This window comes from Schistocerca americana, unplaced genomic scaffold (assembly GCF_021461395.2).
Source record: "Schistocerca americana isolate TAMUIC-IGC-003095 unplaced genomic scaffold, iqSchAmer2.1 HiC_scaffold_420, whole genome shotgun sequence".
In the NCBI taxonomy this organism is placed as follows: domain Eukaryota; kingdom Metazoa; phylum Arthropoda; class Insecta; order Orthoptera; family Acrididae; genus Schistocerca; species Schistocerca americana.
In genome coordinates this window covers 75,949-90,447 of record NW_025726149.1, presented here as the reverse complement: position 1 = coordinate 90,447, position 14,499 = coordinate 75,949, and the positions used below count along the sequence as shown (strand labels likewise).

The window sequence follows — 14,499 nt, the reverse complement described above, 5'->3', positions numbered from 1 at the left end:
GAGACTATAAAATTGTTGCCCGTGCACTGAAATTGCGACTGACTCCAGTCCTACAACGTGTCATTGCGCAGGACCAAACGGCCCTTCCGCATAGAAGTATCATCAAAACGGTCAGTGAATATCGTGATGTGATTTCCATTTTTTCGGCAGCTCAACTTCAAGGTGCTCTATGCTTTATTGATTTTGCAAATGCTTTTGACCGGATTGATCATCGTTATCTTTTTAAAACAATGTCGGCCCTGGGTTTTGGGGGACGGTGCTTGAAGTCTTTGCAAAGTATGATTACTGGGATGACGGCAAAAGTACTTGTCAACGGTCAATGCACGAGAGCCATAAATATTTGTCGTGGATTCCCGCAAGGAAGCCCACTCTCCATGCTGCTCTATGTCATATCTCTGGAACCTCTTGTCCGACATTTAAACGTTCTCTTGGAAGGGATCACGATTATGTCGGTAAAGAAAGTAACCAATGTGTATGCAGATGATTTAGGGGTCATAGTTCGGAGTGACGACGATGTTCAAACTCTTAAGACCGCCTTACACGTTTATTGTGGTGCTACTGGTGCTGCTGTGAATAACACGAAAAGCTCTATGCTCAGCCTCAATGGTTATGCGAACCCAGACTTAGATTGGATCACTTCCACGAACCAACATAAGTCTCTCGGTGTCACATTTTCTAGCTGCCCGCTCAAGATGGCTTCCGTTAACTGGAAGAACATGCTTACCAACATCAGAGGCTCATTAATAGAGCATCGAAATAGGGACCTCAATTTAATGCAAAGGGTACAACTGATTAACTGTGTGATCCTGTCAAAAGCGATTTACCTGGGGCAATGTCTACCTATTCCCTTGGGCATCGCCAAAAATATTACGAGGGCAGTTTGTCAGCTGTTATGGAGAGGCTGTATATTTAAAGTGGCAGCTCGTACAGTGACCTTACCTCCGGTCGCCGGTGGCCTCGGACTCACAGATATTCGTCAAAAGACAGTGACTTTATTTATCAAGCGTACTCGAGAACATCTCCGTAAGTACCCCGACAGTATTACGACGCAACTGTTTCATCTGACTGAACCTCAGAGTTTAGAGGCTCCTGTCAATGTGGCTCCGATCCATTTTAAGCTGCACCATGTCAGACTTTACTTCACCGAGATCAGTTACAAAGAGAGTATACATCTGACACCCAGCCGTAGCGCCACGTCATCTGCTACTTCTATTCCATGGCGCTGTTCAGTCAGGAATCGAATCGAGAAAAAATATCCATCCAAAGATTGGAATACTGTTTGGAAGAATATTCATAATAAAGTCTTAAGCATGTCAGTACGGTCGACATGGTATCAAGTGGTTAACGATATCATCGCCAACAATGAGAGGCTCCATGCTATAGGACTTCATGATACTCCCATGTGTCGCCGTTGTGGATATGTGGATACGACAGTTCACAGGTTTACTTGTCAAGGATACAATACCATATGGAACCACATTAAGCAGCAGGTCGCATTCCTCAGGCGCAATGATGGTAGATTCATCACCACCACCGAACTCTCGGCCCCGGACGTGATGTATTTTCCGCGTCAGAAAAATAATACCATACTGTGGCTATACGGCAATTTTGTTCACTTTGTCATCCACAAAACGACCACGGCCACCATTGAGGACTACAACTGCTACATCACGGAGGAATATTACAAAGTACGCGCCCAACGCAACCACACCAAGCATTTTGGAAATATGCTACACATACTCTTTCAAAAGGAAGGTATTGGATGATGTGTTGAATGATATACTGTGATTATAATCTGAGATCGGTGTCATGTATTGTGTGTGTCCTTAAGAAGTCTACGTTTTTCAGTTTTCCACTTAATTTTTCTTTCGTTATCATCATTTTTCAACAGATCAAGTTCCCTCATTATGAAAAACCATCCAACATCACAGAATAAGTTCATTTGGATGCAGAAATTTACTTATCTCACCACGTTTGGCATGGATTCCCTTACGTGAGAAGGAGCATTTAATTTGATTTTAGCAAAGAAGCTCGCCGAAGAAGGCGCATGAAGGAGAGCGAATGGAAGGGCTAGAAGGGGAGATGGGAGGCCCTAAGAAAAAAAAAAAAAAAAAAAAAAAAAAAAAAAAAAAAAAAGTTGGTTAGAGCGTCGTGCTAATAACGCGAAGGTCGTGGGTTCGATCCCCCCACGGGCCACTGCTCTTTTACTACTACGAAAAGGCAGCGCCGATTTCAGCTGGCGAGTGTGATGACCAAAAGATCATCACCCTGCGTGGAAGTTGACAGAGGATCCGAACCCGACTCGTCGGGAAGCGCTACAGCATTCACTCGGCAATGGCCGTACTATCTTGAATACACTGGTTCTCAACTGATAAAGAGAAAATGAAAGAAAATGTCCGATTGCCGATGCGCAACAACTTTGGCCCCTGTCAGTACTTGGGCGGGTGAGCGCATGGGAACACAGGGTACTATTGGCAGTTTTACTTCCTATTTTTGCTTCTCCTTAGTTTTCGGAGCTACAGCCCGATTCGGTCAGGGAGACGCCACCGTGAAATGAAGGGGGCGTGCTGTGTGTCCATCGCCTCGCCTCTCCTTACCTCTCTCAGTCGTTTCTCGTGCTTGTCGTTTTGATATAGGCCGATTTGAGAGCGTCAGCTCTCGCGTCAGCTGAGCAAAGTCGAGACAAGTCGAGACACACTAAGGGCTGGTATGCAGCGAGTAGGAGGCCGGAAAAACAATAATTTAAGAGCGCGTGGCAAAAGTACTCATAGGCGAAATTAAAAGCCTGCTGCGGTGGCAGGGAATCGAACCCGGATCAACTGCTTGGAAGGCAACTATGCTGACCATTACACCACCACCGCACAAGCGAGCGCCCCGCCTCCGCGCTGTGTCGGCTTCCCGCCTGTCGGCAGCGGCCGAAGGTGATCGTACCTGGCAGGCGCATTTCGAGGTAGGCTAGGGGAGCACATCCAGACGCATTCGGACAGCGTATCCGCGCACATTTCGCATCCTTTGGCAAGAGTCGGCGCCGGCGAGGACCGCGTTCTGGCGGCATTTTTAAGCAGTGCAGTGCAGGATTCAGCGTCTGCAGCATCTTCTCCACAGAATGCTACGGCGCTTGACGGCAGTCCCACTTTCCCTTGAGACATCTGCTCGGGAAGCAGCGTAAAGGTACCGCTGGCCCAAGCATCGGTGGTTCAGTGGTAGAATGCTCGCCTGCCACGCGGGCGGCCCGGGTTCGATTCCCGGCCGATGCATCTTATTGCTTTTCCCGCGATAATGCTGCCGTGTGGCTTGCGCGCTTGAGATGCACGATCCGCAAGAATATATAGCTGGATTCCCTTGAGAAGAACCGAGAACGCAGCACTCGCCGGTCCCCACTAGGACGCTCGCATGATGTTCTGCAGACTAGCGTCGGCTTGGCCTCACAAGTTGCTGTGTCCAGGTGCCTCCGAGGCACTGAACTTTAACGACAAGGAGTGCTGCCTATCGTTGCAACAGCTGCAGCAACACCGCAATCAACTGGGCCGGCAGTGCACGTGTAGCAACAGAACACGTTATCCAGGAAGTAATGTTGGGTACGGTATTTACCCAGTTTCCAGGACCAGTTGTGCACCCGTGCCTCGGTAGCGCAGTAGGCAGCGCGTAAGTCTCATAATCTTAAGGTCGTGAGTTCGATCCTCACCCGGGGCATTTGATTTTCTGTGACCGATGGTGGTGCTGTTGCTAGGGCACCAACGTATTTTTTGTTTGTTATCCACAACGTTTCAACGCTTCAGCGGGAAAATGTTTACTTCCTGTTATTGCTACTTACAGCTTCCCTTTTCCTCTTCTCCCAGCAGAGCATGAAGCCAAAAGCATTGCTCTGCGGCGTTTGAGGTGCGCGCCTTGCCAGTCAGTATGTGCAAAGGTGCTCGCAAAGAGAGAAGGTCGCCGACGCGGCACTCGACACGAAATGCGACAAGCGACCGTACGAACGGTCGAAGGAAACGGCCACATCCGGTGTGGTCTAGTGGCTAGGATACCTGGCTTTCACCCAGGAGGCCCGGGTACGATTCCCGGTACCGGAACGGAATTTTTTCCACGCGCGTCGTGACAAGTTTGAGTTGTCCGAGCGGCCGTTTCCCGTCCTGCTCGCAATATAGCTACTGTTTCGTGACCGTCAGCAGAATATAGACCAGGGAAGCAGACGCACGACGACCATAGAAATGGTGTACGGCCTCATGCCACCTGTTTCCAGCTTAGGGCTGAGCAACTGCATCTGCCGAGGCCCGTTAGCTCAGTTGGTTAGAGCGTCGTGCTAATAACGCGAAGGTCGTGGGTTCGATCCCCCCACGGGCCACTGCTCTTTTACTACTACGAAAAGGCAGCGCCGATTTCAGCTGGCGAGTGTGATGACCAAAAGATCATCACCCTGCGTGGAAGTTGACAGAGGATCCGAACCCGACTCGTCGGGAAGCGCTACAGCATTCACTCGGCAATGGCCGTACTATCTTGAATACACTGGTTCTCAACTGATAAAGAGAAAATGAAAGAAAATGTCCGATTGCCGATGCGCAACAACTTTGGCCCCTGTCAGTACTTGGGCGGGTGAGCGCATGGGAACACAGGGTACTATTGGCAGTTTTACTTCCTATTTTTGCTTCTCCTTAGTTTTCGGAGCTACAGCCCGATTCGGTCAGGGAGACGCCACCGTGAAATGAAGGGGGCGTGCTGTGTGTCCATCGCCTCGCCTCTCCTTACCTCTCTCAGTCGTTTCTCGTGCTTGTCGTTTTGATATAGGCCGATTTGAGAGCGTCAGCTCTCGCGTCAGCTGAGCAAAGTCGAGACAAGTCGAGACACACTAAGGGCTGGTATGCAGCGAGTAGGAGGCCGGAAAAACAATAATTTAAGAGCGCGTGGCAAAAGTACTCATACGTGAAATTAAAAGCCTGCTGCGGTGGCCGGGAATCGAACCCGGATCAACTGCTTGGAAGGCAACTATGCTGACCATTGCACCACCACCGCACAAGCGAGCGCCCCGCCTCCGCGCTGTGTCGGCTTCCCGCCTGTCGGCAGCGGCCGAAGGTGATCGTACCTGGCAGGCGCATTTATAGGTAGGCTAGGGGAGCACATCCAGACGCATTCGGACAGCGTATCCGCGCACATTTCGCATCCTTTGGCAAGAGTCGGCGCCGGTGAGGACCGCGTTCTGGCGGCATTTTTAGCAGTGCAGTGCAGGATTCAGCGTCTGCAGCATCTTCTCCACAGAATGCTACGGCGCTTGACGGCAGTCCCACTTTCCCTTGAGACATCTGCTCGGGAAGCAGCGTAAAGTTACCGCTGGCCCAAGCATCGGTGGTTCAGTGGTAGAATGCTCGCCTGCCACGCGGGTGGCCCGGGTTCGATTCCCGGCCGATGCATCTTTTTGCTTTTCCCGCGATAATGCTGCCGTGTGGCTTGCGCGCTTGAGATGCACGATCCGCAAGAATATATAGCTGGATTCCCTTGAGAAGAACCGAGAACGCAGCACTCGCCGGTCCCCACTAGGACGCTCGCATGATGTTCTGCAGACTAGCGTCGGCTTGGCCTCACAAGTTGCTGTGTCCAGGTGCCTCCGAGGCACTGAACTTTAACGACAAGGAGTGCTGCCTATCGTTGCAACAGCTGCAGCAACACCGCAATCAACTGGGCCGGCAGTGCACGTGTAGCAACAGAACACGTTATCCAGGAAGTAATGTTGGGTACGGTATTTACCCAGTTTCCAGGACCAGTGGTGCACCCGTGCCTCGGTAGCGCAGTAGGCAGCGCGTAAGTCTCATAATCTTAAGGTCGTGAGTTCGATCCTCACCCGGGGCATTTGATTTTCTGTGACCGATGGTGGTGCTGTTGCTAGGGCACCAACGTATTTCTTGTTTGTTATCCACAACGTTTCAACGCTTCAGCGGGAAAATGTTTACTTCCTGTTATTGCTACTTACAGCTTCCCTTTTCCTCTTCTCCCAGCAGAGCATGAAGCCAAAAGCATTGCTCTGCGGCGTTTGAGGTGCGCGCCTTGCCAGTCAGTATGTGCAAAGGTGCTCGCAAAGAGAGAAGGGCGCCGACGCGGCACTCGACACGAAATGCGACAAGCGACCGTACGAACGGTCGATCGAAACGGCCACATCCGGTGTGGTCTAGTGGCTAGGATACCTGGCTTTCACCCAGGAGGCCCGGGTCAGATTCCCGGTACCGGAACGGAATTTTTTCCACACGCGACGTGACTAGTTTGAGCTGTCCGAGCGGCCGTTTCCCGTCAGCAGAATATAGAGCAGGGAAGCAGACGCACGACGACCATAGAAATGGTGTACGGCCTCATGCCACCTGTTTCCAGCTTAGGGCTGAGCAACTGCATCTGCCGAGGCCCGTTAGCTCAGTTGGTTAGAGCGTCGTGCTAATAACGCGAAGGTCGTGGGTTCGATCCCCCCACGGGCCACTGCTCTTTTACTACTACGAAAAGGCAGCGCCGATTTCAGCTGGCGAGTGTGATGACCAAAAGATCATCACCCTGCGTGGAAGTTGACAGAGGATCCGAACCCGACTCTTCGGGAAGCGCTACAGCATTCACTCGGCAATGGCCGTACTATCTTGAATACACTGGTTCTCAATTGATAAAGAGAAAATGAAAGAAAATGTCCGATTGCCGATGCGCAACAACTTTGGCCCCTGTCAGTACTTGGGCGGGTGAGCGCATGGGAACACAGGGTACTATTGGCAGTTTTACTTCCTATTTTTGCTTCTCCTTAGTTTTCGGAGCTACAGCCCGATTCGGTCAGGGAGACGCCACCGTGAAATGAAGGGGGCGTGCTGTGTGTCCATCGCCTCGCCTCTCCTTACCTCTCTCAGTCGTTTCTCGTGCTTGTCGTTTTGATATAGGCCGATTTGAGAGCGTCAGCTCTCGCGTCAGCTGAGCAAAGTCGAGACAAGTCGAGACACACTAAGGGCTGGTATGCAGCGAGTAGGAGGCCGGAAAAACAATAATTTAAGAGCGCGTGGCAAAAGTACTCATACGCGAAATTAAAAGCCTGCTGCGGTGGCCGGGAATCGAACCCGGATCAACTGCTTGGAAGGCAACTATGCTGACCATTACACCACCACCGCACAAGCGAGCGCCCCGCCTCCGCGCTGTGTCGGCTTCCCGCCTGTCGGCAGCGGCCGAAGGTGATCGTACCTGGCAGGCGCATTTCGAGGTAGGCTAGGGGAGCACATCCAGACGCATTCGGACAGCGTATCCGCGCACATTTCGCATCCTTTGGCAAAAGTCGGCGCCGGCGAGGACCGCGTTCTGGCGGCATTTTTAAGCAGTGCAGTGCAGGATTCAGCGTCTGCAGCATCTTCTCCACAGAATGCTACGGCGCTTGACGGCAGTCCCACTTTCCCTTGAGACATCTGCTCGGGAAGCAGCGTAAAGTTACCGCTGGCCCAAGCATCGGTGGTTCAGTGGTAGAATGCTCGCCTGCCACGCGGGCGGCCCGGGTTCGATTCCCGGCCGATGCATCTTATTGCTTTTCCCGCGATAATGCTGCCGTGTGGCTTGCGCGCTTGAGATGCACGATCCGCAAGAATATATAGCTGGATTCCCTTGAGAAGAACCGAGAACGCAGCACTCGCCGGTCCCCACTAGGACGCTCGCATGATGTTCTGCAGACTAGCGTCGGCTTGGCCTCACAAGTTGCTGTGTCCAGGTGCCTCCGAGGCACTGAACTTTAACGACAAGGAGTGCTGCCTATCGTTGCAACAGCTGCAGCAACACCGCAATCAACTGGGCCGGCAGTGCACGTGTAGCAACAGAACACGTTATCCAGGAAGTAATGTTGGGTACGGTATTTACCCAGTTTCCAGGACCAGTGGTGCACCCGTGCCTCGGTAGCGCAGTAGGCAGCGCGTAAGTCTCATAATCTTAAGGTCGTGAGTTCGATCCTCACCCGGGGCATTTGATTTTCTGTGACCGATGGTGGTGCTGTTGCTAGGGCACCAACGTATTTCTTGTTTGTTATCCACAACGTTTCAACGCTTCAGCGGGAAAATGTTTACTTCCTGTTATTGCTACTTACAGCTTCCCTTTTCCTCTTCTCCCAGCAGAGCATGAAGCCAAAAGCATTGCTCTGCGGCGTTTGAGGTGCGCGCCTTGCCAGTCAGTATGTGCAAAGGTGCTCGCAAAGAGAGAAGGGCGCCGACGCGGCACTCGACACGAAATGCGACAAGCGACCGTACGAACGGTCGATCGAAACGGCCACATCCGGTGTGGTCTAGTGGCTAGGATACCTGGCTTTCACCCAGGAGGCCCGGGTCAGATTCCCGGTACCGGAACGGAATTTTTTCCACACGCGACGTGACTAGTTTGAGCTGTCCGAGCGGCCGTTTCCCGTCAGCAGAATATAGAGCAGGGAAGCAGACGCACGACGACCATAGAAATGGTGTACGGCCTCATGCCACCTGTTTCCAGCTTAGGGCTGAGCAACTGCATCTGCCGAGGCCCGTTAGCTCAGTTGGTTAGAGCGTCGTGCTAATAACGCGAAGGTCGTGGGTTCGATCCCCCCACGGGCCACTGCTCTTTTACTACTACGAAAAGGCAGCGCCGATTTCAGCTGGCGAGTGTGATGACCAAAAGATCATCACCCTGCGTGGAAGTTGACAGAGGATCCGAACCCGACTCTTCGGGAAGCGCTACAGCATTCACTCGGCAATGGCCGTACTATCTTGAATACACTGGTTCTCAATTGATAAAGAGAAAATGAAAGAAAATGTCCGATTGCCGATGCGCAACAACTTTGGCCCCTGTCAGTACTTGGGCGGGTGAGCGCATGGGAACACAGGGTACTATTGGCAGTTTTACTTCCTATTTTTGCTTCTCCTTAGTTTTCGGAGCTACAGCCCGATTCGGTCAGGGAGACGCCACCGTGAAATGAAGGGGGCGTGCTGTGTGTCCATCGCCTCGCCTCTCCTTACCTCTCTCAGTCGTTTCTCGTGCTTGTCGTTTTGATATAGGCCGATTTGAGAGCGTCAGCTCTCGCGTCAGCTGAGCAAAGTCGAGACAAGTCGAGACACACTAAGGGCTGGTATGCAGCGAGTAGGAGGCCGGAAAAACAATAATTTAAGAGCGCGTGGCAAAAGTACTCATACGCGAAATTAAAAGCCTGCTGCGGTGGCCGGGAATCGAACCCGGATCAACTGCTTGGAAGGCAACTATGCTGACCATTACACCACCACCGCACAAGCGAGCGCCCCGCCTCCGCGCTGTGTCGGCTTCCCGCCTGTCGGCAGCGGCCGAAGGTGATCGTACCTGGCAGGCGCATTTCGAGGTAGGCTAGGGGAGCACATCCAGACGCATTCGGACAGCGTATCCGCGCACATTTCGCATCCTTTGGCAAAAGTCGGCGCCGGCGAGGACCGCGTTCTGGCGGCATTTTTAAGCAGTGCAGTGCAGGATTCAGCGTCTGCAGCATCTTCTCCACAGAATGCTACGGCGCTTGACGGCAGTCCCACTTTCCCTTGAGACATCTGCTCGGGAAGCAGCGTAAAGTTACCGCTGGCCCAAGCATCGGTGGTTCAGTGGTAGAATGCTCGCCTGCCACGCGGGCGGCCCGGGTTCGATTCCCGGCCGATGCATCTTATTGCTTTTCCCGCGATAATGCTGCCGTGTGGCTTGCGCGCTTGAGATGCACGATCCGCAAGAATATATAGCTGGATTCCCTTGAGAAGAACCGAGAACGCAGCACTCGCCGGTCCCCACTAGGACGCTCGCATGATGTTCTGCAGACTAGCGTCGGCTTGGCCTCACAAGTTGCTGTGTCCAGGTGCCTCCGAGGCACTGAACTTTAACGACAAGGAGTGCTGCCTATCGTTGCAACAGCTGCAGCAACACCGCAATCAACTGGGCCGGCAGTGCACGTGTAGCAACAGAACACGTTATCCAGGAAGTAATGTTGGGTACGGTATTTACCCAGTTTCCAGGACCAGTGGTGCACCCGTGCCTCGGTAGCGCAGTAGGCAGCGCGTAAGTCTCATAATCTTAAGGTCGTGAGTTCGATCCTCACCCGGGGCATTTGATTTTCTGTGACCGATGGTGGTGCTGTTGCTAGGGCACCAACGTATTTCTTGTTTGTTATCCACAACGTTTCAACGCTTCAGCGGGAAAATGTTTACTTCCTGTTATTGCTACTTACAGCTTCCCTTTTCCTCTTCTCCCAGCAGAGCATGAAGCCAAAAGCATTGCTCTGCGGCGTTTGAGGTGCGCGCCTTGCCAGTCAGTATGTGCAAAGGTGCTCGCAAAGAGAGAAGGGCGCCGACGCGGCACTCGACACGAAATGCGACAAGCGACCGTACGAACGGTCGATCGAAACGGCCACATCCGGTGTGGTCTAGTGGCTAGGATACCTGGCTTTCACCCAGGAGGCCCGGGTCAGATTCCCGGTACCGGAACGGAATTTTTTCCACACGCGACGTGACTAGTTTGAGCTGTCCGAGCGGCCGTTTCCCGTCAGCAGAATATAGAGCAGGGAAGCAGACGCACGACGACCATAGAAATGGTGTACGGCCTCATGCCACCTGTTTCCAGCTTAGGGCTGAGCAACTGCATCTGCCGAGGCCCGTTAGCTCAGTTGGTTAGAGCGTCGTGCTAATAACGCGAAGGTCGTGGGTTCGATCCCCCCACGGGCCACTGCTCTTTTACTACTACGAAAAGGCAGCGCCGATTTCAGCTGGCGAGTGTGATGACCAAAAGATCATCACCCTGCGTGGAAGTTGACAGAGGATCCGAACCCGACTCTTCGGGAAGCGCTACAGCATTCACTCGGCAATGGCCGTACTATCTTGAATACACTGGTTCTCAATTGATAAAGAGAAAATGAAAGAAAATGTCCGATTGCCGATGCGCAACAACTTTGGCCCCTGTCAGTACTTGGGCGGGTGAGCGCATGGGAACACAGGGTACTATTGGCAGTTTTACTTCCTATTTTTGCTTCTCCTTAGTTTTCGGAGCTACAGCCCGATTCGGTCAGGGAGACGCCACCGTGAAATGAAGGGGGCGTGCTGTGTGTCCATCGCCTCGCCTCTCCTTACCTCTCTCAGTCGTTTCTCGTGCTTGTCGTTTTGATATAGGCCGATTTGAGAGCGTCAGCTCTCGCGTCAGCTGAGCAAAGTCGAGACAAGTCGAGACACACTAAGGGCTGGTATGCAGCGAGTAGGAGGCCGGAAAAACAATAATTTAAGAGCGCGTGGCAAAAGTACTCATACGCGAAATTAAAAGCCTGCTGCGGTGGCCGGGAATCGAACCCGGATCAACTGCTTGGAAGGCAACTATGCTGACCATTACACCACCACCGCACAAGCGAGCGCCCCGCCTCCGCGCTGTGTCGGCTTCCCGCCTGTCGGCAGCGGCCGAAGGTGATCGTACCTGGCAGGCGCATTTCGAGGTAGGCTAGGGGAGCACATCCAGACGCATTCGGACAGCGTATCCGCGCACATTTCGCATCCTTTGGCAAAAGTCGGCGCCGGCGAGGACCGCGTTCTGGCGGCATTTTTAAGCAGTGCAGTGCAGGATTCAGCGTCTGCAGCATCTTCTCCACAGAATGCTACGGCGCTTGACGGCAGTCCCACTTTCCCTTGAGACATCTGCTCGGGAAGCAGCGTAAAGTTACCGCTGGCCCAAGCATCGGTGGTTCAGTGGTAGAATGCTCGCCTGCCACGCGGGCGGCCCGGGTTCGATTCCCGGCCGATGCATCTTATTGCTTTTCCCGCGATAATGCTGCCGTGTGGCTTGCGCGCTTGAGATGCACGATCCGCAAGAATATATAGCTGGATTCCCTTGAGAAGAACCGAGAACGCAGCACTCGCCGGTCCCCACTAGGACGCTCGCATGATGTTCTGCAGACTAGCGTCGGCTTGGCCTCACAAGTTGCTGTGTCCAGGTGCCTCCGAGGCACTGAACTTTAACGACAAGGAGTGCTGCCTATCGTTGCAACAGCTGCAGCAACACCGCAATCAACTGGGCCGGCAGTGCACGTGTAGCAACAGAACACGTTATCCAGGAAGTAATGTTGGGTACGGTATTTACCCAGTTTCCAGGACCAGTGGTGCACCCGTGCCTCGGTAGCGCAGTAGGCAGCGCGTAAGTCTCATAATCTTAAGGTCGTGAGTTCGATCCTCACCCGGGGCATTTGATTTTCTGTGACCGATGGTGGTGCTGTTGCTAGGGCACCAACGTATTTCTTGTTTGTTATCCACAACGTTTCAACGCTTCAGCGGGAAAATGTTTACTTCCTGTTATTGCTACTTACAGCTTCCCTTTTCCTCTTCTCCCAGCAGAGCATGAAGCCAAAAGCATTGCTCTGCGGCGTTTGAGGTGCGCGCCTTGCCAGTCAGTATGTGCAAAGGTGCTCGCAAAGAGAGAAGGGCGCCGACGCGGCACTCGACACGAAATGCGACAAGCGACCGTACGAACGGTCGATCGAAACGGCCACATCCGGTGTGGTCTAGTGGCTAGGATACCTGGCTTTCACCCAGGAGGCCCGGGTCAGATTCCCGGTACCGGAACGGAATTTTTTCCACACGCGACGTGACTAGTTTGAGCTGTCCGAGCGGCCGTTTCCCGTCAGCAGAATATAGAGCAGGGAAGCAGACGCACGACGACCATAGAAATGGTGTACGGCCTCATGCCACCTGTTTCCAGCTTAGGGCTGAGCAACTGCATCTGCCGAGGCCCGTTAGCTCAGTTGGTTAGAGCGTCGTGCTAATAACGCGAAGGTCGTGGGTTCGATCCCCCCACGGGCCACTGCTCTTTTACTACTACGAAAAGGCAGCGCCGATTTCAGCTGGCGAGTGTGATGACCAAAAGATCATCACCCTGCGTGGAAGTTGACAGAGGATCCGAACCCGACTCTTCGGGAAGCGCTACAGCATTCACTCGGCAATGGCCGTACTATCTTGAATACACTGGTTCTCAATTGATAAAGAGAAAATGAAAGAAAATGTCCGATTGCCGATGCGCAACAACTTTGGCCCCTGTCAGTACTTGGGCGGGTGAGCGCATGGGAACACAGGGTACTATTGGCAGTTTTACTTCCTATTTTTGCTTCTCCTTAGTTTTCGGAGCTACAGCCCGATTCGGTCAGGGAGACGCCACCGTGAAATGAAGGGGGCGTGCTGTGTGTCCATCGCCTCGCCTCTCCTTACCTCTCTCAGTCGTTTCTCGTGCTTGTCGTTTTGATATAGGCCGATTTGAGAGCGTCAGCTCTCGCGTCAGCTGAGCAAAGTCGAGACAAGTCGAGACACACTAAGGGCTGGTATGCAGCGAGTAGGAGGCCGGAAAAACAATAATTTAAGAGCGCGTGGCAAAAGTACTCATACGCGAAATTAAAAGCCTGCTGCGGTGGCCGGGAATCGAACCCGGATCAACTGCTTGGAAGGCAACTATGCTGACCATTACACCACCACCGCACAAGCGAGCGCCCCGCCTCCGCGCTGTGTCGGCTTCCCGCCTGTCGGCAGCGGCCGAAGGTGATCGTACCTGGCAGGCGCATTTCGAGGTAGGCTAGGGGAGCACATCCAGACGCATTCGGACAGCGTATCCGCGCACATTTCGCATCCTTTGGCAAAAGTCGGCGCCGGCGAGGACCGCGTTCTGGCGGCATTTTTAAGCAGTGCAGTGCAGGATTCAGCGTCTGCAGCATCTTCTCCACAGAATGCTACGGCGCTTGACGGCAGTCCCACTTTCCCTTGAGACATCTGCTCGGGAAGCAGCGTAAAGTTACCGCTGGCCCAAGCATCGGTGGTTCAGTGGTAGAATGCTCGCCTGCCACGCGGGCGGCCCGGGTTCGATTCCCGGCCGATGCATCTTATTGCTTTTCCCGCGATAATGCTGCCGTGTGGCTTGCGCGCTTGAGATGCACGATCCGCAAGAATATATAGCTGGATTCCCTTGAGAAGAACCGAGAACGCAGCACTCGCCGGTCCCCACTAGGACGCTCGCATGATGTTCTGCAGACTAGCGTCGGCTTGGCCTCACAAGTTGCTGTGTCCAGGTGCCTCCGAGGCACTGAACTTTAACGACAAGGAGTGCTGCCTATCGTTGCAACAGCTGCAGCAACACCGCAATCAACTGGGCCGGCAGTGCACGTGTAGCAACAGAACACGTTATCCAGGAAGTAATGTTGGGTACGGTATTTACCCAGTTTCCAGGACCAGTGGTGCACCCGTGCCTCGGTAGCGCAGTAGGCAGCGCGTAAGTCTCATAATCTTAAGGTCGTGAGTTCGATCCTCACCCGGGGCATTTGATTTTCTGTGACCGATGGTGGTGCTGTTGCTAGGGCACCAACGTATTTCTTGTTTGTTATCCACAACGTTTCAACGCTTCAGCGGGAAAATGTTTACTTCCTGTTATTGCTACTTACAGCTTCCCTTTTCCTCTTCTCCCAGCAGAGCATGAAGCCAAAAGCATTGCTCTGCGGCGTTTGAGGTGCGCGCCTTGCCAGTCAGTATGTGC

General features: G+C 53.1%; 28 non-coding genes across 28 annotated transcripts; 22 read left to right on the top strand and 6 right to left on the bottom strand.

Moving 5' to 3' along the window:
- Positions 1–2,789: 2,789 nt before the first annotated feature.
- On the bottom strand, positions 2,790–2,861 carry Trnag-ucc. Its single transcript has one exon. It is a non-coding gene; the product is annotated as a tRNA-Gly (tRNA).
- Positions 2,862–3,186: 325 nt separating this feature from the next.
- Trnag-gcc lies at positions 3,187–3,257 on the top strand. Its single transcript has one exon. It is a non-coding gene; the product is annotated as a tRNA-Gly (tRNA).
- A 363-nt stretch (positions 3,258–3,620) lies between these two features.
- On the top strand, positions 3,621–3,693 carry Trnam-cau. The gene has a single exon. It is a non-coding gene; the product is annotated as a tRNA-Met (tRNA).
- A 305-nt stretch (positions 3,694–3,998) lies between these two features.
- Trnae-uuc lies at positions 3,999–4,070 on the top strand. Its single transcript has one exon. It is a non-coding gene; the product is annotated as a tRNA-Glu (tRNA).
- A 198-nt stretch (positions 4,071–4,268) lies between these two features.
- Positions 4,269–4,342, top strand: Trnai-aau. Its single transcript has one exon. It is a non-coding gene; the product is annotated as a tRNA-Ile (tRNA).
- Positions 4,343–4,935: 593 nt separating this feature from the next.
- Positions 4,936–5,007, bottom strand: Trnag-ucc. Its single transcript has one exon. It is a non-coding gene; the product is annotated as a tRNA-Gly (tRNA).
- A 324-nt stretch (positions 5,008–5,331) lies between these two features.
- On the top strand, positions 5,332–5,402 carry Trnag-gcc. Its single transcript has one exon. It is a non-coding gene; the product is annotated as a tRNA-Gly (tRNA).
- Positions 5,403–5,765: 363 nt separating this feature from the next.
- Trnam-cau lies at positions 5,766–5,838 on the top strand. Its single transcript has one exon. It is a non-coding gene; the product is annotated as a tRNA-Met (tRNA).
- A 305-nt stretch (positions 5,839–6,143) lies between these two features.
- Positions 6,144–6,215, top strand: Trnae-uuc. Its single transcript has one exon. It is a non-coding gene; the product is annotated as a tRNA-Glu (tRNA).
- Positions 6,216–6,379: 164 nt separating this feature from the next.
- Trnai-aau lies at positions 6,380–6,453 on the top strand. The gene has a single exon. It is a non-coding gene; the product is annotated as a tRNA-Ile (tRNA).
- A 593-nt stretch (positions 6,454–7,046) lies between these two features.
- Trnag-ucc lies at positions 7,047–7,118 on the bottom strand. Its single transcript has one exon. It is a non-coding gene; the product is annotated as a tRNA-Gly (tRNA).
- A 325-nt stretch (positions 7,119–7,443) lies between these two features.
- Positions 7,444–7,514, top strand: Trnag-gcc. Its single transcript has one exon. It is a non-coding gene; the product is annotated as a tRNA-Gly (tRNA).
- A 363-nt stretch (positions 7,515–7,877) lies between these two features.
- Trnam-cau lies at positions 7,878–7,950 on the top strand. The gene has a single exon. It is a non-coding gene; the product is annotated as a tRNA-Met (tRNA).
- Positions 7,951–8,255: 305 nt separating this feature from the next.
- Trnae-uuc lies at positions 8,256–8,327 on the top strand. Its single transcript has one exon. It is a non-coding gene; the product is annotated as a tRNA-Glu (tRNA).
- A 164-nt stretch (positions 8,328–8,491) lies between these two features.
- On the top strand, positions 8,492–8,565 carry Trnai-aau. The gene has a single exon. It is a non-coding gene; the product is annotated as a tRNA-Ile (tRNA).
- A 593-nt stretch (positions 8,566–9,158) lies between these two features.
- Positions 9,159–9,230, bottom strand: Trnag-ucc. Its single transcript has one exon. It is a non-coding gene; the product is annotated as a tRNA-Gly (tRNA).
- A 325-nt stretch (positions 9,231–9,555) lies between these two features.
- Trnag-gcc lies at positions 9,556–9,626 on the top strand. Its single transcript has one exon. It is a non-coding gene; the product is annotated as a tRNA-Gly (tRNA).
- Positions 9,627–9,989: 363 nt separating this feature from the next.
- On the top strand, positions 9,990–10,062 carry Trnam-cau. The gene has a single exon. It is a non-coding gene; the product is annotated as a tRNA-Met (tRNA).
- Positions 10,063–10,367: 305 nt separating this feature from the next.
- Trnae-uuc lies at positions 10,368–10,439 on the top strand. Its single transcript has one exon. It is a non-coding gene; the product is annotated as a tRNA-Glu (tRNA).
- Positions 10,440–10,603: 164 nt separating this feature from the next.
- On the top strand, positions 10,604–10,677 carry Trnai-aau. The gene has a single exon. It is a non-coding gene; the product is annotated as a tRNA-Ile (tRNA).
- Positions 10,678–11,270: 593 nt separating this feature from the next.
- Trnag-ucc lies at positions 11,271–11,342 on the bottom strand. The gene has a single exon. It is a non-coding gene; the product is annotated as a tRNA-Gly (tRNA).
- A 325-nt stretch (positions 11,343–11,667) lies between these two features.
- On the top strand, positions 11,668–11,738 carry Trnag-gcc. Its single transcript has one exon. It is a non-coding gene; the product is annotated as a tRNA-Gly (tRNA).
- A 363-nt stretch (positions 11,739–12,101) lies between these two features.
- Positions 12,102–12,174, top strand: Trnam-cau. Its single transcript has one exon. It is a non-coding gene; the product is annotated as a tRNA-Met (tRNA).
- Positions 12,175–12,479: 305 nt separating this feature from the next.
- On the top strand, positions 12,480–12,551 carry Trnae-uuc. Its single transcript has one exon. It is a non-coding gene; the product is annotated as a tRNA-Glu (tRNA).
- A 164-nt stretch (positions 12,552–12,715) lies between these two features.
- On the top strand, positions 12,716–12,789 carry Trnai-aau. Its single transcript has one exon. It is a non-coding gene; the product is annotated as a tRNA-Ile (tRNA).
- Positions 12,790–13,382: 593 nt separating this feature from the next.
- Positions 13,383–13,454, bottom strand: Trnag-ucc. Its single transcript has one exon. It is a non-coding gene; the product is annotated as a tRNA-Gly (tRNA).
- A 325-nt stretch (positions 13,455–13,779) lies between these two features.
- Trnag-gcc lies at positions 13,780–13,850 on the top strand. Its single transcript has one exon. It is a non-coding gene; the product is annotated as a tRNA-Gly (tRNA).
- Positions 13,851–14,213: 363 nt separating this feature from the next.
- On the top strand, positions 14,214–14,286 carry Trnam-cau. Its single transcript has one exon. It is a non-coding gene; the product is annotated as a tRNA-Met (tRNA).
- The last annotated feature ends 213 nt before the right edge of the window (positions 14,287–14,499 follow it).